This window comes from Rhinopithecus bieti, unplaced genomic scaffold, assembly GCF_001698545.2.
Source record: "Rhinopithecus bieti isolate Rb0 unplaced genomic scaffold, ASM169854v2 scaffold_15850, whole genome shotgun sequence".
NCBI lineage: Eukaryota > Metazoa > Chordata > Mammalia > Primates > Cercopithecidae > Rhinopithecus > Rhinopithecus bieti.
In genome coordinates, this window is record NW_016809273.1 from 1184417 (window position 1) to 1208356 (window position 23940).

A 23940-nucleotide genomic window follows, 5' to 3' on the forward strand; every position below is an offset into this window, starting at 1 on the left:
TCAGGAAACAACAGGTGCTGGAGAGGATGTGGAGAAATAGGAACACTTTTACACTGTTGGTGGGACTGTAAACTAGTTCAACCATTGTGGAAAACAGTGTGGCGATTCCTCAAGGATCTAGAACTAGAAATACCATTTGACCCAGCCATCCCATTACTGGGGATATACCCAAAGGATTATAAGTCATGCTGCTATAAAGACACATGCACACGTTATGTTTATTGTGGCACTATTCACAATAGCAAAGACTTGGAATCAATCCAAATGTCCATCAGTGACAGACTGGATTAAGAAAATGTGGCACATATACACCATGGAATACTATGTAGCCACAAAAAAGGATGAGTTTGTGTCCTTTGTAGGGACATGGATGCAGCTGGAAACCATCATTCTCAGCAAACTATCACAAGAACAGAAAACCAAATACCGCATGTTCTCACTCATAGGTGGGAATTGAACAATGAGATCACTTGGACACAGGAAGGGGAGCATCATACACCGGGTCCTATTGTGGGGAAGGGGTGGGGGGAGGGATAGCATTAGGAGATATACCTAATGTAAATGATGAGTTAATGGGTGCAGCACACCAACATGGCACATGTATATATATGTAACAAACCTGCACATTGTGCACATGTACCCTAGAACTTACAGTATAATAATAAAATAATAATAATAAAAACAACAACAACAACAACAACATGGACTTATTTTCAAATTGAATTTTTGTCTACCTATCATGCTACATTTTAAGGTTTCGGAGAGCAAAGATTGTATTAATATCTTGTTTCATTTTTGTTTTTTTCAAATTCTAATAAACTTGCCTGGCATATAATAAAGTTTAGTGACTATTGAGTGATTGAGTGAATGACAGATATCTGGGAGAGATCTTGCTTATGAACGGTATGAACTGGTAAGTATAACCTCTTCTTCTACTCATCAACCAAACTTTTATATTAAGAACAGTCACTATCACTCCTTAGAATTTAGGAACTTAACCATCGCTGGCTGGATAGTGGCGTCCGTTGAGTGACTAGCTTCTCCTGTGGCATGAACAAAATACATGCTTCTCTGTTCCTATGTATTGGACCATCTATACTATTAATGACTCTAAAAGAAAAATGAAACCCATGCTAACAGGCAAAGAATCTTTACTCAAAATGGCATTACACAGTGCTACCTCTAAAGAAAAGCAAAGACTGACTTTGTGAAATGAGGTTATTCTATAAATGATTTTTAAAAAGAAGCCAGCTGTACCACAGAACTAAATGGCAAAGATTACGCTGACATTTACTGGTTCCCTTCTCGCCACTTTTAGCAAAGTTCTATAAAACAGAGATAAACTCAGACTAGAGCAAACCATTTGGAAATCAGAAATGGAAGGAAATTCTGCTGTCTGCCCTTGTCCTGCAATCTATGTTGACTAAATGGACTTTTAAATAGGAACCTTACCAGACTGAAAAACCAACTGCTTCTGGGCTCTAAATTGAAATGGTTGTATTGCAGTGGCTTTAAAACTGCAGCTTTAGCTGGAGATAAAGCTGGTGTCCAGCCTTCTGCAAGGACAGCAATAAGCTATTGCTTTTCCACTCAAGCCATTGTTTTGAGGGTCAATAGTTTAAAAAAGAAGCTTAAGAGTGAAGCTCTTGAAATAATGGCTAATGTTCAGGAAACAGAAAGTAAAAGACTGATCATGGTAATTAAAAGCAGAGCTTATAGAAAAGGAAGTAAAAGACAAGACTTCCCAAGCTTAAAACTATGTCAAAACAAGATTTGGGTTGTGGTTACTCAACCAAGGAATTAACTGGAAGCAAACAGACTGCAAATCTACTATGTTTTTGGAATGAAATTTATTGTAAAAAAAAGAAAAGAGAAAAGAAAAGATAGTTCAAGTCTGTTTCATATGAACCTATAATAAACAATCCTTTGGCTCTAAACCTGCACCAAGAGGAAAAGGCTGGGCCACTGCAGGCAAGACTTTCCTCTCCAAGGCCTAGATCTAGAACAGAGGATCCAGAGACAAGATCCTTGCTAAGGGCAGAACTAAGGTTGACAGATGGATTAACAAATTGTTCTAGAGCAGGTAATCTATACTATTGTGTTCATTGGGATTTGATAATTTCTGAGCGCTATGATTGCTTAATGTTTTCCATTTTCCAGAAGGACATTTTTATTTTGTTATTATGTTTCTTCTCTACTACTGTATTTTCATTGGTTGGGTACTACACATTTTAAGCTTTTAGACTACAAGGTACAATATCCAGTCTTAACATAGAAGATGACACAGCACACTACTCAAGTCCTGGAATTCATGAAAGATGCAGCAACTAAATGAGACTTTAGGAAAGTCTGTTTTGGGGAGTGATATGTGTATTCTACATATATGGAGACATACACAGGCACACACATCTATATGCATATGTATGAATATGTGTGTGTATATATGTATACACACACATACTTTATTTATCTATAAAATATAAATGTAAGTCATTCCATGGCCTTCTAAAGAAACTTTTTAAAGGGGTTGACTCAACTGGAATTTGTACTCCTTATGTTCTTTTCCTTTCCTCGAGTCTAAAATATGAATGAGAAGGTTGGTGTTCCAGTAACCAGCTTGTAAGCATGAAGCAGCATTGCAGGTGAAAGCCAATAATATGGATAGTAGAGCAAAAAGTTAGAAGCCAGCTACCAAGTGTTAGCTACTTATGGACTTCAAGTTTTGTGAACGGAAATTCAATCCCTACTTTATTGTATACATTATTATTCTAGACTTATGCATTAGCCCCCAAAGATCATTTCTTTTTTCTTTTTTTTTTTTTTGAGACGGAGTCTTGCTCTGTCGCCCAGGCTGGAGTGCAGTGGCCAGATCTCAGCTCACTGCAAGCTCCGCCTCCCGGGTTCACGCCATTCTCCTGCCTCAGCCTCCCGAGTAGCTGGGACTACAGGCGCCCGCCAGGTCGCCCGGCTAGTTTTTTGTATTTTAGTAGAGACGGGGTTTCACCATGTTAGCCAGGATGGTCTCGATCTCCTGACCTCGTGATCCGCCCGTCTCGGCCTCCCAAAGTGCTGGGATTACAGGCTTGAGCCACCGCGCCCGGCCAGATCATTTCTAAATATACATTTTTGCCAGTTCGTCCCAGACCAAACTTTGTGAATGACTGTTTCAGAGATTTAAATTTTGTACTATATCGTGATCTTGTCTAGCTAGTACTTTTCCAAGGTTGAAAGAAGAGTTGACCAGCACATAATTGTCATCATTCTTTTAAAAAATTCCAAATACCTAGTGGAATGGAAACAAAATAATATTTACTAGCTTTATATTCATTATAATAAGAATGTAATAATATTATTTATTTTATCATGCACTAATAATTTTAAGAGGCAAGGTATCTTCTTATGCATTTAGATCAAATCTTGGTTTCTAGGTTGTAGTTTAATAAGTAAATGAGTGTAAATTTGTGCACATGTGTGTTTAGTACACATGCACATATATATACATAGACTTAGACATAGATAAATGCATGTGTCTCTGGATATGTTCTGGTATAAATATAAATCTGATAGCTTGTTACAACTTCATTTGTTTAACAGACTTTCCTGAACCCCAAGATTTTGCAAATTAAATAAATCTATTAGGCTGTCACAGCAAGTTTACTCTCTAAAGAAATGACAGGCTTGATTAGTAAGTATGCCCTTTATCTGTAAGGTTCTTATTTGTCTACCATTTCACAGCAAGCAATTCTGATGAATAGTGCAATTAACCTGTTATTAAAACAATTAATTGTAAAAATTAAAGACATGACAGGGACAAAATATTAATGCATAAATTATTAGGTTCAGAAGTTATAATTATTAAACCACATACAGTAATTGTGGCATAAACAATGAACAAATTGTAAGATAAAATAAGTGACAAAATTTTTTGCTTTTTACTTCTTTTCTGGACAAAAGAAAAGAAGTGTTGGGCATGAGGTTCAAAAGAGAAGTGGTATCAACTAAGCACTGCCAACATACAGGATATGACAATAAAGAACTAATACTGATTTAGCTACTAGATATAAAGATGTATATATATAAACAAGTGTGTTTTTCCAAAATAAACATCTTCAAGCTACATAATGTTGCTACTCTGATGCTTACCAAAAAAAAGGTAGATATCTTTCCTTTTTTTTACAGTTTATAGCTATAGGGATGCTTAAATAGTCAGGAGGAACTAACTGTTTCTGATGTGGAATCAGATGATTTAAGCTGATTTCTCAATTTTGCCTTTTACTGGCCATAGAATTCATTTCCTTGGACTTGAGGTTTGAGAGAGCAAAATAAAACTTCTAAACTCTCTCTTCTCTTCAGTTTGGTAGTAACTGGGTAATACATGACGACACTTAAATATCAGGTAGTATATACACGTGAATTGTTATTATTTTTTATTTGGTTCAGAGAAATGAATTCTGCACTGCTCAAAAGGGTAGCCACTATCCACATGTGGTTACTGAGCACTTAGAATGTGGCTCATCTTAGTGGGAAATTGAACTTTTGATTTTATTTCATTTTAAATAAATTAAATTTAAATAGCCACCTCTATTGCATTCTCTATACACCTCTCCCTCCTTACATAAGAGCAGAAGTTCCTGAGCTTATTTGTCAGATCTTAGTGATTGGACCATAATAACTAGTAGGCTCAGTTATCACATTTTTAGGGGCATGCACCAAACAACGTTCTACTATTTAAATGCCATTTGAGATCCTTTTGTGCTTGTAGAAAACTTGAGACAAGGTAAGTTCAGCCCTTCCTGAATCTCCTGGTCATGATATCATTCATATCATGAAAATTTTGCCTGCTATTCATTTGCATATGATGGTTTTCAATCCCTGAAGCAGACTCTTTAGTTTGAGAAGCTTAACAGAGACCATCTATAAACTGAATTCCATACAGGATCCACTTTATAAGTCAACCTAATGCAAGAGAAATAGCTATTTGCCACAGTACTATTCAAATACTCTATAAGCCAGTCATGTCAAAATTTTAATCTTGTTTAAAATGATATGGCATTTTGCAATAATGGCATTTGATGACTTGTTTTGTGAAAGGAAAAAAGGATAAAAGAGTATTTTCATTTGAGCATGTGATTGGAAATATAATAGGCTATAAAATAACTATTTTTAGTAAATAAAAGAGCTAAAGTATGGCTGGGATACCTTTCCAGATAGACAGTTTCATTGATTCTTTGAAGGGGAATTTTTACATGGTATACAGAAGAGTCTGGCATCATAGAATTAGTTGGTGAATTTATTTGATGAATTAACTCAGCATTTAGTGCTAGTTACATAGGGAGCACTCAACATGTGCTGATGAAAATAATATATTTCTCTTTTGAGGATATTTTCAAGTATTCTGAATTTTTTATTATTCAGTAGCAAATGTGTAAAATATACAGGGTAATTCATCAAGTAGATCAAGGACACCTAAATTAATAAAAGAGAATATTTAATAGTCACCATGGGTTACATATGCAAATTACAATATTTTGTTTTAGACAGAAATTATTAATTTGCATATGATATCCTTTTTGATGTATGATCAAAAGCAATTGTTATTCATCCCTTTATTCAGGTGAAGTTTTGGTGAAGGGGCAAGCAGAAACAGGTGAAATGTTTAGTTTTTGTTCAGTGAAGTGGCTTAAACACAGAAAAACTTTGATCTTCCTGACTTAGTTGAACTGTATGCTGAAAAGAATGTTTGTTAGTTTCCTCTAACTAAAAGAAATTAGCAATATGCTTTGAACCCTCACAAAATTTAATAATAAATGTATCATATTTTTCTTCTAAACCTAAGTAAAGTTTATAAGAATGAAATAATTCTATCTATTAAGCAATCAAATTTATTTCTTCAACACATAATTAAAATTCTATTAAGATTAAGACTTTAATTTTAGCATTATGGTGATTTAGAAATAAGATTAAATCATCTGAAACCATATCCTCTTATCACAGATAATTCCTATCTCCCTCCATGTAATCCAACTCTATCAAATGACACTATTTATCCATATAAGAAACATGGTTCCATAATGAAACTGAAAAATTTTCACAAATTACTCATATGTAAACTCCTACCCTGTTCTTTTCAAACAATAATACTAATCATAGTAAAAAATAACATCAATCTGACTCTGACATTTTTAGTGTTATTTTTTGTTGAATCATAATATATGTACATAGTTTTAGGGCACATGTGATAATTTAGTACATTCATGTAATTTGCAAAGATAAAATCAGTGTAATTGGGCTGTTACCTTAAATATTTGTCTTTTCTTATTCTCATCTAGCTATTTTGAAACATACAATCAATTATTGTAAGCTATAGTACTAATACATCCTACTAATCTGTTAAACACTAGGTCTTATTTCTTCTACCAAACTGCCTGTAACTTTTCAAGGTGACTTCAACAAAACACTAAAGCAAAGTTTGCAGAATACAACAGCAGTATCTTGACAGCATATTGTATTGGTCACGGTTCTCCAGAAAAACAAAATCAACAGGATGCATATAATGACGGAGATTTATTTTTAGGAATTGGCTTATGTAATCGTGGAGGTTTGGCATGTCCAAAATGTGCAGGGTAGGCTGTAAGACTGGAGTCCCAGGGAAGAGGGCTGTTTGAGTCCTAAGGCACTGTGCAAGCAGAATCATCATTTCTTTTCATCTTAAGACCTTTACTTGATTGAATGAGGTCCACCACATTATGGGGGATAATCTGCTCTATGCAAACCTTACCAATCTAATTATTAATCTCATCCATAAATACCTTCACAGAAACATTTACAATAATGTTTGACCAAATGGGTACCATGGCCTAGCCAAGCTGACCCATAAAATTAACCATCGCACTTATAGAGCCTTAAATCTTAAATAAAACAGCAACCTAAAAAACAACAAGGTAGTTAATGTTATTTGAAAGCTGTGGTGGCCATTTTAAATTAGTTTTAAAACGTATGCTTTTAGTTTAAAAGAATGTGAAGTCACTGAGTTATCAACTGATTATTTTCTCAAGCACAAGAAGAATTTATTAATATTTTCACAGTCTTTCCTTATACTCAATATGGTTTCCAACATGTTTACTAAACAAATAAGGCAACACATCAACATTTCCAAGATTGTTTCTACCTATTCAATTTAATTTAATGTGCTTAAATCCCAGTCTAATTTTCCCAAATTCAGTCTACTTGCTAAGTTTGTCATAGCTGGACAAATTTTGATTTTCATGTACCAGATTTACATCTAAAATGAATGATTATACATCATCAACCTAAGATTGTTCTAACTAAAATTTAATACTGAATTTCTCAAACATTATCCAAGCATCTTATAAATACACTTTCTTATTATTCACTTTCTGTTCTGGTTCTAATCTTGTAGCATCTCCTTGCACAATGGAAATGCCAATCATCTATATATTTATCCATGAGATTTTAGTTTGTGGTCTCGCTAATAGGAAAAATACACACTAAAGATTTCAAAGAAGAATGTAACTCATTACATGCAATAGTTGAGAAGTATGCCATGGTTAGCATTCTACAAATATGTAATCTTGTTATATTGTGAAATGCTATAATACTATGCCCTTTTCTAAAATGCAGTTTACTAGAGCATGGCAGGAAGAAGGCAGGAGGCCAAAAACTGGAAAAGGCAATTACATAATGTAAGTTATTTTTCTCAGTTTTAAAATAAAATTTCTTTGACTTCTAATCTGATTTTATCATAATATGTCATGCACAACACCCATATGGACACAAAAAATTTAATAGTCATGCTTTACTGCATCCCTCTGTTTAATTGTTTTCCTTGAATAGTTTTAAATTTTAATTTATATGATTTTCTAACTGTTAACTGAAATGGATTGAAGTTTATTAACTATGTTTTTCTTTGTAACTTCTTAGACATTTCTGAATGCAATAGTTTCAGCAAATGTTATGCAGCTGAAATTGTTTCTATGTCCCTCCAGTTTGATTGGAGTTTTCAGGAAGGATTTGTGAGGGTTACTTATCGGATTGTAAGAAAACATTTATGTTGCATGTAAAAATAGCATTTATTTTCTTCCACCTGTCAAACTGAAATATTTGGACACTGCAAACTCTAGAATTTCGCTTGCAACTAGAATATCCTCATTTAAATACTCTATTCTGCTAAGCCAGTCATACCTGGAGTAAATTATTTTAAAAAGCAAGGTTTATTGATACTCTGTAGGTTTTATTAAATTTTATAGCTTTTTCCAAAAGCTTCAGATGTGATATTTTCTTAAATATTTACTCATGTTTAATATTTATGTGTTTAATGTTTAACATTTGAATTATCCTGTTCCAATTCTCTCATATTTTAAAACAATTTCTATTTTATTCTGGAAAAAAATAGGCACTGCTATATAACATGAAATGGTTGAGTAGATTATGATGACATTAGTATTCCTGTTGTTGAGAGAGTAAATAATTCCTAATTAATGAATTTGTTGGAAATTAAATCAGGTTCTGCCTTATGTCCTATATGTTTATCCACACTTTTAGTCATTAATCAGTATAATCAACTAACTTTTATAGAATTATGTGTTATGTAGTATAGATATATATTGCATATAATAAATGTGGCTTGGAAAATTAAAATATGCTGATATGTATTTATTATTATTTTATTAATAAAGTATTAAATATCCCTTATGTGCCAGTCAAAAATACATGTACCAAAGATACCCTGCTGAAAATCTTGGGTCTGTGCTCAAGAACCTAGGAAAAGCCCTGGTAGAGATTTGAAGCAAAAGTCACAAGAATCAGACCTGATAAGATCAGAAAATTCAAAGTAAAAGGGAAAGCAAAAGCAAAAATGAAAATAATATGAAGTTATTTAGAAACATTTTAGATAAGCTAAGTATCAAAACAGCATATAGCATCCTATGTTATGTAATCTAAATAGATAAAAATTAAATATCCTTATATCTAATTTACATTCTAAAAGAAATGGGGAAAAGTCCAGAATTTTCCTCTCATTTTGTCATGTTCATTACTTTTCCTAGAAGTGTATGATAAGGAACATCTTATGATAAGGTCTCTTCCTACGAATATATAAAACCTTATGCTAAATAATATTTCCCATCATGCTGCTTTTGTTTTCTGTGTGTGTGTGTTTTTTTTGTAACCATTAGCAGAACTGCTATCATTGTCTCTTCTATTTTGCTCATGTCTTTGAATGCTTATCCTAAACTTCTCTGTTTATTCTAATGGTGAAGCGTTGTTCTACTGTTAACTTGATTACACTGGAAGCTATAATAACATTTCTGAGAATCTCCTTGCTTGTATGTTTGCCAGTCTGAGATGGACAAAAGAGAAGTTGCAAAGGAAATGATGCTCTAAGGGGTTTGGTTAGAGGCTGCAAGAGGCACAGAGGTGCTGGCAAGTTGTAGTTTGTCCTCAGTATTTCTTGCTCTATACTCAGTTCTCTTTCCAAAATGTGGGCCCTACTGACAAATGGCAACCCTGTGGCCACTCTCCACACATCCCTTCTTAGTTGTAAACTCAAGGAAATGGTAGACAGGAAGGTCAACAACCTTCCCTAGATTTCCTGGAGCCTTTTCTAACTCTACTGCTCTTTACGAAGAAGTAAGGAAAAAATCAATATAAGGACACAGAAAATAGCTGAGTTCTTCCTGAACCTTACTGAAACTCAGAAGAAAAATCCTTTATAAAATAATGTGTAATCAGAACTTCAGGGTAAGTAGCCGAGAGAATGCAAGGCTGAATGAAGGAGCTATTGGAATGAAAACGTCTCTGAATAAGAATGGGACCAGATTTGGTTTTATTCTAGATGCAGATAGGGAGTTGCAGTGTGATTCTAACAAGGCAGGGAGTACACCAAAGGATTAGACATACACGGCGCACCAAGAGCAGCTGTTACCTTTTCAGTGGAATGAACATCTTGGCTTTCATACAGCACAGTTATTAATTGGAAGCACAGGATTTAAGAACCTACAAGTTCCATCTTAACTATGGAGAAAGTTACCAACTATAGCCTCCAGCAGCGGAAGGTAAATCCTACAACCACCCAGGCACAGAGAAAAAGAGAGGGGTTGGAAGGTTTTGGGAGCCTTTTGATGAAGGGACATTTTATCTGACATCAACTCAGTATCTTTGAAGGGCAGAGCTTATTTAGGAAGAGTGCTTAAAAACAATGCTTGTTTTCTCTGCGTTCTTTAAAATTCCTTAAAAATACATTGTGTTAAAGTACAACAAGCAGTAGCTTGTAAAAGGTGACAATAATTAAGGAGTTAAACTTGGGGTGGGGAATTTCACATTTTGTATGGTTTGCATTTAATTTACCATGCAAATATATAATGTTTATATTAAAAAGAAAAGAGTGAATAGTCCTATATGAGACTTATTTGGATTGTTTAAATCAATTCAAAACAAAATATGAAGCCCATTTAAGTGAAATTCAAGTTAATATATCCTTATTAAGAGTGTGTTATGGGACCAGGCACAGTGGCTCAAGCCTGTAATCCCAGAACTTTGGGAGGCCAAGGCAGGTGGATCACTTGAGCCTAAGAGTTCAAGACCAGCCAGGGCAACATGGCAAGACCTCGTCTCTACAAAAAATACAAAAAAATTAGCTAAGCATAGTAGCATGCCCCTGTAGTCCCAGCTACTCGGAAGGCTGAGGTGGGAGGATTGCTTGAGCCTGAGAGGTAGAGGTTGCAGTTAGCCAAGATCGTGCCACTATACTCCAGCCTGAGTGACAGAGTGAGAAACTGTCTCAAAAAAGGAAAAAAATGGAAAGAAAAGAAAAGAAAGAAGAAAGAAAGAAAAGAGAGTGTGCTATGTTCTATATACTGCTCTAGATCCTGAATATTGTGTGAAAAAATTTTTAAAAGTACATTTTGAAAATATGTACTTTGTTAAAATTGAGCACTGTTTTCTCGGTATGTTCTAACCTCAATTCAACAGTTAGACATAAATTTTGCTAATTTATATTCCTTAGTTCATAGTTTCTAAATTGAATATTCAAGAGCTATAGAACTGATTTATGTTATAAAATGACAGTCAACATTATGAGAGTTATTGATTGTCATATCTACTTTGTCAACCTTTGGACAACTTTTGTATTTTTGGTAAAATCTCATTATGGAAAATCAAGCATTGGTCATAACTCTTCCATCTCCTATAGTATTGCTATGTGTCCACACACTTGGTTCTATGGTTCTATATGGGTGAAGTATACTTCCCACTAAATTATATTTCCCACTAAAGTCTGGAAATAACCATATGAACTTATTTGATCAATGGGTTATTAGTAGACGTAAACCAATATCAGCTTGGAGTGTGATTCTATGATAGAGCATGGCTTCTTGTTCTTCTCCTGTCACTAGGGGAAGATGTCCTAGCTAACTTGTTTATCAAGGCAGGATGAGAAACTTGGACGCATCCTACACTGAGAGCCAAACCCAGGAGATCTGGCAGTCTGGATCAGTGAACACACAGCCATCCCAAACTGTGTGAGTAATTAAGCATGTCATTGAATTTTGGACTAGCTTGTTAAACAGCATTTTTGTGGCATTGTTTGAATACTGCAAAAATTTTGCCAAAAAACACCCCTCAAATATATGGTATTGGTTTTGAAACCAGGCAAAAGTGACACGAAATTATTATAAGAGTCGAAGAGATTGATGAGCAAACTGTTGTCGAAAGATGGAAAAATGGCGACATATATTAGGTAGTGGAAAAATATTAGTAAAATAGTCGCTTATGATAACTGAGAAGAAAAAAATCACCCATCGAATTTGTAGAGTGGAGGGATGGGATTTCAAGGCTAATTGCATTGGAGAAGGTGCTACAAGGAAGAGACGAAGTTAGAAACTAATTAGTTGATGTGTAAAATCAGTCCAACAACTTGCAGTTTCAGATAATGAAAGAGTTCCTCACCAAATTAAAGGATCTTATCACTAATAAAGATCCATTATAATAACCCAAGATCTTTGTTAGTAGGGGTAGCAGACTGTGGGGCATGTGTGTGTGTGTGTTTGGCACATCTCATGGGTGAGATGTGATATATCATTTCTGCTCAGTCACTTGGCAGCTGGTTGACCATAAATAAGTTACTGAATCTATGCTTCAGTTTACTCATATCTGAGCTTTCTCCGTTACAAAGGGCTGTTTTGAATATACAAATTAAGACCAAAAAAGCAAAACAAAACAACAACAAATAAATCTGGAAAAGTTCTTGGCACAATATAAGCACCAATATAAACAATATTTGTTGTAATGTTGTTTTATTTATTTGTTGTTTTGTTTATTATATAAACAACAAGAGTTGAAGAAATTTTAAAAAATATATTCATTACATAGACTACTCCACCCAGAGTCTGGTAGTGCAAGAAAGTAATCTAATTACCCTGAGATAGTCTAAAACACTGAGAAAGATAACCTCAGTTATACAACCACATTTATTCTAATGAAATGTTATTCATATTGCAAAGTTAGAATATTAAGAATGCTAAATGCTAAATATGTACCTGCCAAAGTGCTCAATGCTGTAGGCTCTATAAAAAAAGTATGAGCTTTATATGGTCCTCAATCCTGGGAACTTAGTTGAAAAGAACAAAATAAAACTGAAATTTTCAGAATTTTTCTGCAAAAGAACAATTTTGTATAAATCATTGTTTTTATTGCCTTCCTGCTCTGCCAACATGTTGCATCAATTTTCATTCTTGTAAACACAAACGCTATTTTTTCCTCATTTGAATGTTGAAACAGAAAATTATATTTCTTGCCTGTATGAGTTCACTCTAAATTCATAATATTCTACCTTATCTGTAAGTTTGCTCCCGCTAAGACTGCTCTAGATGTAGCAACTTTTTCCAATTTAGTCAATCCTACCACCTTCACTGTCAGATGATTTCAACTATTTCTGTACTAAATTTGCTCTCTCTCATAGGTTTTATAAATTTACAAATCCAAAGGCCTGTTCTCAGTCATTATTTGACACTATTGACAGTTACTTTCCTCTTGAAAGTTTCCTTCCTCACATATGTACAGCTATACTGTTTAACTTTTGTCTGCAATATTTCAGTCATTCTCCTCTGTGTGAATAACTGGCTTCCTTTTCTCTTCTCTTCTTCATTCTTTCAGGTTACACTCCTTGAATGCTTCTGTTCTGAAAGGTTTGTCTTTGGTTCTCACAGCTCCTTCACTCTATACTGGCATATGAATGACTTTAACCCACCTCTGACAGATTCCTAAGGTATACCTCTGGGCCTGACCATTTTCTATTCCCTACACCTAGAATTCCTGCTGCCTACAAAGCTGCCTTCAAATTCAATTTGTCTAATATTTCTAAGACTCCCTGGAAACTTGTTGTATTTAGTATCACTGGTCACTTTTATTACTATTCCTTTGGTTTTCTAACCTAGATGCACTGATGTCATCTATTTTCTTCCCTTGTACACCTAATCAATAGCTCCTCACATCTGTAGGAAAGGCATTTTGGCCAGAAAAGAAAGAGGAAAAACAGATGATCTGAGGCTCTAGAGTGTTTGGTGGATTTGGAATATCCAGGAGGTCTGTATGAAAATTAAAAAAAAAAAAAATTAAAAAAAATTTTAAAAGGGGAAAAGTAACAAAGAAAGGGTGAGAAAAAAAGAAAATAAAGCCCACTTCACATCTGTCTTCTACTGGAGCTCTGAAAGGCAGAATGGCGGCCAATGGGCATGTATTTACATAAACACTTTGCTTTGTGCCTTTTTTGCCAGGTGAATTAGGATGTTTTGTTTAAGAAATAAATAAAAACGAACAAAAAACAAACAATAAAACAAAACAAAATAAAACTCTAGTGGTGAGTCTCAATTTTAGCCACCCTGTAAACAGTAGTTTTACTAAGAAGAGTGAAGACTGCTGGTTTTTCTGGTCTCAGATGCAAACCAAATGTAGAATTTAAGAATTTTTAAATGAAGCGTGGCAGTGCCAAAGTGTCTGGCATGACTTATGTGGAATTTTAGCAGATGAGATAAGATTACCATATATGGACTTCCTTCCATCTTCTCCTGTACAACAAATGGTGTCAAATGGACATGAGGGACAACTTGTATACTTGTATTGGGAAGATGATAGGGAGAAATGAATTCATTGTTGTGAAGTGTCAAAAAAAAAAAAAGATGGTTCTGAAATGCCCTTAAATGCTCTCTCTAGGATGCTAGAAAAATCATTTCACCAGGACCAGAACTTTCTCACAACTTTCCACCCAGAGGCTAGTAGCTTCTCTCTCAGCAGACAAAAAAATGAAAACCTTCCCAGCCACCTCATAGGATCAGTGGGTATCTAACTCCAGGCTGCCTGACACTGCAAATGATCTATTTGTCCCCCACTAACCAGGTGCTTCTAGTGCTTGCCCTAATAGAAAAGAAAAGAACAGGGGTCATATTTCCTTCCCTGGAACTTAACCTCAAGGCCTGCCCTGCAGACCATGGTTGTCTGTCATGAATCTCTTTGCAGCTGATGAAAGTCTGGGTGGGTGGGGAGATACTGGCTCTTTGCTGACTTCTACTCTGTTGTGTCCCCTGTAAAATTTTACCTTTAATCTATCCTGAGTGGTGTCTTCTCTCTTCTGCCACATGTTAAGCCAAGAATGAACCAGTTTTGCATACAAGTTCCTTTTTTTTTTTTTTTTTTTTGAGAGGGAGTCTTGCACTGTCTCCCAGGCTGGAGTGCAACGGCGCGATCTCTGTTCACTGCAACCTCCACCTCCCAGGTTCAAGTGATTCTCCTAACTCAGCCTCCCAAGTAGCTGGGGATTACAGGTGCCTGCCACCATGCCTAGCTCATTTTTTGTATTTTTAGTAGAGATGGGGTTTTTGCTATGTTGGCCAGGCTGGTCTTGAACTCTTCACCTCGTGATCTGCCTGCCTCAGCCACCCACAGTGCTGGGATTACAGGCGTGAGCCACTGCGCCTGGCCAAAAATGGCATTTTTTAAAGAGATGGGGTCTTGCTCTGTTGTCCAGACTGAAGTACACAGCTATAATCATAGCTCACTGCTATAATCATAGTTCACTGCAGCCCCCAACTCCTGGCCTCAAGCCGTCTTCCTGCCTCAGCCTCCTGAGCAGCTGGGACTACAAGTGTATGATACCACACCCTTAAAATTGCATTTTTGAAGCACACAAGTCATTGTGAAAATATTTCTTTTATTGAGCCAGACATGGTCATGGTAACTTGATTCCCGTGGGATGGAGAAATGTCATGAGGATAATTCACTTTGTAAGTTTCTACAACTCACTGAGCTTTTACCTCATGTTTTGGTTCACATTCTGCAGACCTACTGGAGTCTGTGGATATAGAAGGTTGGAAGTTTAAGGAGGAGCATCTCCAGTGAGTAGTAACATCCCTCATGTAAGCCTTCAAAGGGGTAGAAGCTAAGCTGACCATTCAACCCTGATCCATTACACAATAACACTGAAAAATTTCTGTGGCAAGAGAATCAGAGATATGGGAAGAAAGAGTGGCAACTGAGGTAAAAGGAAACAATCTGTGATATTTCCAGAGACACAGCTTCCGTTGTGTCCTAAGCTACATCAATTTCATAATGCTATCTCTAGGTGATAAAAAAGATGAAGCCTATACAAAGTTGGAATTGGGAACTCCTTCATCTGCATTGTTCAGCTGTCTTCCTACGACTTTCCTGGATGGTTTTAAATGGCAAACACCCCTTGCTATGATAGGCCATAATGGTGTCTTAGTTTCATTGAAGAGAGTAAGTTCAGCCTTTCTGCCTCTGCTACTATACACTGAATAATTTCATCTCAAAATGTTCTTTGTTGACTACAAAGACGGTGGCAAATTTCATGTCACTATTTCATAGGAAAACCTATAGTTCTTTGCTATACTTCATTCCGAGCTAATGTTGGGTATCCTCATAATAACAGAAAACTTTTCATACTGAAAACAATCCCCTCTGTAATATCTACTATAGGAAATGATAAGCTACAGGAGAGGTATATATTGCAATAAGCATGCCCTTGTATACATTTAGTTTCCAGATGTAAGCCTGTTTCCAAGATTTGCTTAGAGATAAAGACAGTTTCAAACTTCTAAATTTCATATTTGTGTAATGCAATGAAATGATTTTTAAATCACTAACACCCCTCCTGAGGATGATCAATCACTGCTAACCTGACTACAACTTAGTAAATTATGAATCTGAAGAGATTACAACTGTCATCTTCATCTCTTGCACTGGCAAAAGATTCATATTTCAAATCCAGGCTATCTTTGCATAAGATTCGGTGTTATATTGTCCTGCCACCTACTAATCATGATTTGGAAAGATGATGAGTCTTCCAAAGGCAAACATACATTTTCCTCTTATCACAGCAGCACAGTTCACTTTAGCAGAGTTAAGGTAGCATCAGTATTTCTATTATAGATTCCTGACTTCAAGGGGTTATGCATCTTGTAGAAGTTCTCAATGAGAAGACATTTGTCATATACAGTATGTTTGTGTTCTGGAATACTTAAAACAAAATAAAACTATACCAAAAATCAGTAATCTAAAACTGTGGCTTTTCAATATATTGTTGGAACTGAAAACTCAGTTACCTATTTTCATCTTACAAATGGTGTTGCTTCCCTTATTATAAAACACTGAAATTATGAAAAGTGACTGTGGGATAAACTGACTAGCATTGAGCAACAAATCAAAGTTGAATATTCCACCTTTCTATGCCATGTTGACAAATACATGGCTTGGATGTGACAAATATGTTGTATTCTATACAACGTACAAAGCATTCTATCCTCCTGACCAGAAGGCTTATTCTGGAATAAGCCTGTGCTCCACACTGGCCAGGCAGAACAATAGCTAGGACTGAGAGATGAGTCTAGAAAGGTGCATGTTCTTTCCTGCTGGACATGAAACTTGGGCAAATTGATGCTGGAGTTCTGTAGGCATCATTTAACCCAGGTAAGAGAGTGTCGAACTAACAGGTGATGATGTGGAGATGTGGATTTAGGCCACATCTAAGAGAAAACTTAGCCCTAATGACATTACTTCAGCCCCAAATGCTGTCATTTTCTGAATTCAGCTCTATCCATGGATGTTTTAGTTATGTGTTCTGATATATTTAAATTCAATTCCTTTCCTGCCCCTACTCCCTCTCTCTCTGTAAGCCAGTAGCAGTTAAGTTTTTCTGTGACCTAAAGCAAAAGTCTCTTAATTGATGAAGCCTCTTAATCCATCTCTTCCATCTAGGCTCTGGGCTTTTTAATCAATCCTGTACTTTCTTACTGGACTAATCTCCCTAGAAGCATGCTACATCGTGTCATTGCCTGTTTTAAAACAAGTGGAGAAAGAAATACACCACCCCCAACAATGTCCACTGCATCAAATCTAATGATGGATTCTAAAGCCTTTCTTCATACCACACAAAATATGCAAATTCATCTCTCACAGTCCACATATACATGTTCGAATTAAACAGTGCTTCTTCCTTTCCTTTGTCTGTTTTACCTCCATGCCTCTGTTCATGATATTTCACATTCCTAAAATGAACTTTTGTTCCTCTCCAAATAGGGAAATGTTTCTTGAATTTTAAGGATCGTGTTACCTTCCGAGTCTTTTCAGCTACTTCAGATGTCAATGATCTTCTGCTCTAACTCCAATAGCCTATATACGTCTATATTTTGGCACCAAGCATTTGTTTACCTTTGTAGATAATGACTTTCCTGAATCTAGTGACCATGTTTCGAGAATTAATTTACATCTCTACATTAGGTAACATTCTTTGACTATGGAAAATGGGATTCATTTTAAGCAAGAGAACAAGACATTTTATATGAGTTGCAGGATATTTCACGGAAGCCAGGCACAGTTACACAGCCAAAAGCAAGAAACTCTTCAAAACCCTCAAATCTGACCCTGTGTAGCTGCTTACTTCTTCTCTTTGTATTCTCTTTTTCTCTAACTCCTTTCTTTCCTTTTTTTCCTGTCTTCTGATCTATTCTACTGAACTTTATTCTCTCACTTCTTTTTTTGCTTCTATTTTTTCTTTCTATTCTTCCTTCTCCTCTGATTTCTTCTCCCTTTCTCTTCTTCTTCTTCCTCCTCCTGCTCTTCTTCTTTTTCTTCTCTTTTCTTCTTCCATCTTCTCCTCTCTGTCTCTCTCATCTTTCTCCTTCTACACTCAAAGTCTCACCCTTTTTTCCACCTGCCATTCTATAGTCAACCCATAATAAAATAAAAATAATTAAATAATATTAAATTCCAATTCCAAGTTTCTGCAATATAATTAGTTGAGCTAATTTTGAGTCATGTAACTTTGGTTCAGTCAATATGCCCACTAAGGACAGGATCTTATAAAATAGAGCCACACCCTTGTAAATAGGAGGGTGATTTTTGAGAAGAAAAGTGGTGAAGTAGACTGTCCCACAGATATCTACTGTAATTTCACACAAAATTAGCATATCATTTCTACATAACTATTGATACGTCAAGTCATGGGAGGTTTTGCCAGAGCTATAGGGAATTATTTAACTCTAAAGAAATATTTAGATTCATAAGATTGGATAGAAAAGTCTAGGAAAAAATGAATGAGAAATTTGATTCATTCAAAGGACAATTGGGATACAGTATTTATTAATTTGGAGTCAGAATAACAAATAGTTAAAGCTGGCACACTTTTCATGTTTGTAAAGAAATTTTGATGTCTTCCAGACAAAAGAGAGTACCATGGACTGAATTTATTCCCTAGTGTAAAGAAAACAAAAACACTGGACAAAATATATTTAGAAATTGTTCTGAAGATAATGGACAGCAGGCAACAGAGGACTGGGATCACTAAGAAAAAGAAAGCAAATGTAAGTCCAAGATCTGTGCAGGCTCACTACACAGAGTTCTCAGTATGTGACACAGAGAGGGGCAATGCAACTGAAACATGGAAGTCTTCTTAAGTCCAAGAGATGGAGCAGATAATCTGGGGAGACCAAGCAGCTAGAGTTCATAAGGCAGAATATGGGAACTGCACAGAGAGAGAACTCTGGAGATCTCACAGGCTGGGAATAGTGCCAGTGCTTTCCAGTCAGATTGGAAAATCTCATAATTAATGAAACACTGAGTGGAATATAAGAATAGTCTTGCCTCAGTAGTGGGTAATAAATTTAAAAGGAGTCCAGTCATACAAAGTATATTATCTGACCACTATCAAATTAAATGAGAAATTAATAATAAAGAAGGATTTGGAGAATCCCCAAATATGTCAAAACTAAATAATAAATCTTTATATAATCCATGCATCACAGAAACAGTCAATGGAACATTAGAAGATAATTTGAATTGAAAGAAAATAAAAGCAGAGTGTATTAAAATTTGAGGAATGCATCTAAAAGCAGTTCTTAGAGAGATAATTAACAGGATTAACCACCTGTATTACAGAAGAAAGGTATTAAATAAGTGATCTTGCTTTCTAATTAAAAAAAGAACAAATTAAAACTCTAAAGAAAATAAAAAAATAAAGATCAGAGCAGAAAACAATAAAATAGAAATCTGAGAAAATATACAAAAGTCACTCAAACCAAAAGTTGTTTTTTTAAGATCAAAAAAATTTATAAACTTCTAGCCAGAATAATCAGTGAAAAAAGAAAAATGATGTTAATGATCAATATCAGCAATATGAAAAATAGCCTCACTACATATCTATAGATATTAAAATAATAAGGGATTATTACTATCTCAATGCCAATAAATTTACCAATTTAGATCAAGGATCAGTAAACCCTTTAAGGATCAAGGCTGACAATGAATGTTCAAACTTTGTAGTCTATATGCAGTCTTTGTCTCCTATTTTTCTTTGTTATTTTTCAATTCTCTAAAATGTAAAACATACACACACACATACGTATGTGTGCACATTTTATATATCTGTGTGTGTACATATATACATATATATGTATAAGTTCTTAGTTGGCATGGCTACAGGATCTATTTGGCTTATGAGTCATAGTTTTCTAACTCCTGATAATAGATAAAGTGAATATATTCCTTGAAATAGCCAAAGTATCAAATTCATCCAAGAAGAAATAGACAAGCTAAATGTCACTATAACAATACTTTTGTGTTTGCATTTATAGTTGAAACCTCCACACAAAGGTCATTCCAGCCCTACAAGGTATCACTGATAAAATCTACCAAATATCTAATAAAAAGTAATACTAAATTTACGTAAACTCCTTCAGAAACTTGAACATGAGAAGCAACTTTTTAATGCATCTCATGAAGCTAGCATTACTCTGATAACAAAATCAAAGGCAGAAGAAAAAATAACTATATAGTAATACTCCTCATGAAGATAGATGCAAAATTATAAACATTTTAAATAATCAGATCTGCAATATACACAATAATTTATCATGACCAAGTGGTATTTATTACAGGAATGCAAGGTTAGTTTAATATTCAAAAATTAAACAATGTAATTCACTACATTAACTAAACTGAAAAAGAAATGTCATATATAATCATAATGTGCTAAAGATTACTCAAATCTAACATATATTCCTGATTAGAAACTTTCAGTAAATTAAGAATAGAAAGAAAAGTCAATCTGACAAAGAGTATGCTTTTGAAAAAAGCATAGTTTACATAATACTTCATGACAAACCTTAAGTAGCTTCCCCTTAAGATCAGAACAACAAAAGAATGTGCACTCTTTGAGTCTATTTAGTACTGTACTAGAAGTTCTAGCCAGTAAAAAAGGCAATGGATAAAGAAAAGACCTCAAAATTGGAGAGGAATAATTAATTATCTTTATTCAAAATGACATTATGACCTATGTATAAAATCTGAAAGAATATATTAAAAGGTAGTAGAACCAACAGGTGCATTTACAAAGCTTTTAAAATACAAGATCAATATACAAAAGAAATCAATTGGATTTCTATTATCAAGCAACAATCATAAATTAAAATTTTAAAATACTTTTCCATAGCATCAAAATATAAAACACTTAGGAATAAATATGACAAAAGATGTGTAAGACCTATACACTTTAAACCATAAAATGCACTGAAAAACTGAAGGAAATCCAGATAAATGAAGAGGCATTTAGTGTTCATGGAGCTCTCAAATTTATCTTTAGATTCAATGCAATCAAAATGTCATCAGGCTTTTTGTACAAACTGATAAGATGATTTATAGGGAAAGAGGATGTATCTAGAATATTCAAAAGAAATTTCAAAAATATGTGCAAAATTGGAGGATCAACATTACCTGATTTCAAGATTTGTTATAAAGCTATAGCAATCAAGACAATCTGGTATTGATGAAGATAGAGACACAGATAAATGGAACAGAATATAGATTTGGGAAATAGATTCACACATTTATGGATTACCAATTTTTGAGAAAGTTACAAAGATTGTCTTTTCAAAAAATGGTATCAGGTCAATTGGATATCCATATTGCAAGGAGCTTAGAACCAAGTACAAAGTTAAAGGGCACAATTCTCAAGACTCCTGCCACTTTTGACACTGATCACAAAGTCAAAGGAGTTCCCCACACCACCCTCAAGTCTGATAGTATTAGAAGGACTCACAGGACTCACTGAGAGCTATTATATTCACAGTTATTATTCAATACAGGGAAAGGATATACAATAAAATCAGCTAAAGAAATATGCATACAGGGTGGACTTCAGGAGCTGCTGTTGTCTTTTCCCATGGAGTCCGGACATGTCACTCTACTGTCATCAACAAATGCACACAGAGAAGTGTCAACCAAAAAGGCTTGCCCAAGCTTCAGGGAGGAGTTTTTTTTTTGTTTATTTAGGCTCTATTATATATGCATGACTGGTTGACTTGTGTCAACCAATGTGTTTGAACTCAGTTTCCGGGTTCCACATAACCAAAAGCCCCCCATCTTAAGTTACATTGTTGGTCTTTCTGACATGACCATTCTGCACTCTAAAACTAAACCATTGTGGACTCCTCCATCCTCACATCTAACATGGCCACTTCTCACCCTGAAAACAATCCTCTCAGGTATACCTCCTCCTACAAGCCAAGGGCAGAGATCAAACCTCTCTTTGGGCCAGACAAAATTTTTTACCAATATGTACACACACTAAAAAAAAAAAAAAAAAAATCTTGGATCCATACCTTACATCATACACAAAATATATCTCAAAATTTCATAAACATAAATGTAAATTATAATACTTATAATACTATAAGCCAAATAAAAGTCACATAAAATGTGTGTGATCTTACATTAAGCAAAACTTCCTAGATATGACACTAAACACTGACCATAAAAGAAAACAAATGGTTTTGGGGCCTTATGACAATTAATTCTTCTCTTTTAAAGGAAAATAAAATCTGTTAACTGAATAAAAGGAACAAAAGGAAAACCATGAGCTAAAGAAAATTCTTGCAAATTATATATCTGATGAAGACCTTGTATCTTGAATGTAAAAAGAACTTTCTAAACTAAGTTTAAAAAATGAACCTAATGAAAATGGCCAAAACATTTACATCAGCATTTTTGTGAGGTAGATTTTCTGATTACCGAATAAGCACATGAAAAGATCGTAAACATAATTTATCATCAGAGAAATGCATATTAAAACCACATTGAGAGACCACTACACATCTGTCAGATTGGCTAAAGTGAAAAAGACTGATCTTACCTTATGTTAGCAAGGAAACAGAACTATAATTTTAATTTGCCACTGATGGTGGGAATGTAAAACAGTACAACCACACTTTAAAAAGTTTGTCAGTTTCATAAAGAGTTAAACATACACCAACATATACCTAGACATTTCATTTCAAGATATTTGAGGAGCAGAAATGAAAACATATGTTCACACAAAGACAAGAATATAAATGTTTATAGCAGCTTTATTTGTAACAGCTAAAACTTGGAAACAATCTGCTAAAAACTGGAAACAATCTAATGTTTACTGACATCTACAAATTGTGGTATATCCATACAAATAACTACAACACAAAAATAAAATATGATGAACTATTAATAAATGCAACACATGGTTGTATATCAAAATAATTATGCTGAATGATAGCAAGCAGATTAAAAAGAATACATGCTACATGATTCAATTTATATAAATATCCATTTAATATAAATTACATTTTAGTATCAGAATGAGATCAGGGAGTTGTCTAGGAAGGAGATGGGGAGTGATAAGAAAGAGAGATAACAGAGGGCATAAGAAAACTTTTGAGGGTGATGAGTCTGTTTACTATCTTGATTGTGATAATGGTTTTACAGGTAGATCAAATTGTATACTTAAATATATGCGGTAATGTATTTAAATTTTATCTCAATAAACTATCAAAAGATGTTTTACAAAGACCCTTGATTCCTTAATTCATAGAAATATAATCAAGATATAATTATAAACACTCTTTTTCAAACCTCACACATTCCAAGTTGTTTACAAAACACTAACGAAAGAAGTAAAAGGTCTCTACAACAAGGATTACACTGCCCAAAGAAATCAGAGATGACACAAATAAATTGAAAAAACATTCTATGCTCATGGATGGGAAGGATCAATATTGTTAAAATTGCCATACTGCCTAAAATAGTTTACAAATTTAATGCTATTCCTGTCAAACTACCAATAACATTCCTTGCAGAATTAAAAAAAAAAAAAAAAAAAGATTCAAATGGAACCAAAAAAGAGCCCAAATAGGCAAAGCAATCCTAATCAAAAGAAACAAAGCTGGAGGCATCATATGACCTGACTTCAAACTATACTACAAGGCTACAGTAACAAAAACAACATGGTATTGGTACAAAAACAGTCACATAGAACACCCAGAAATAAAGCCACACACCTACAACCATATGATCTTCAACAAAGCTGACAAAAACAAACAATAGAGAAAG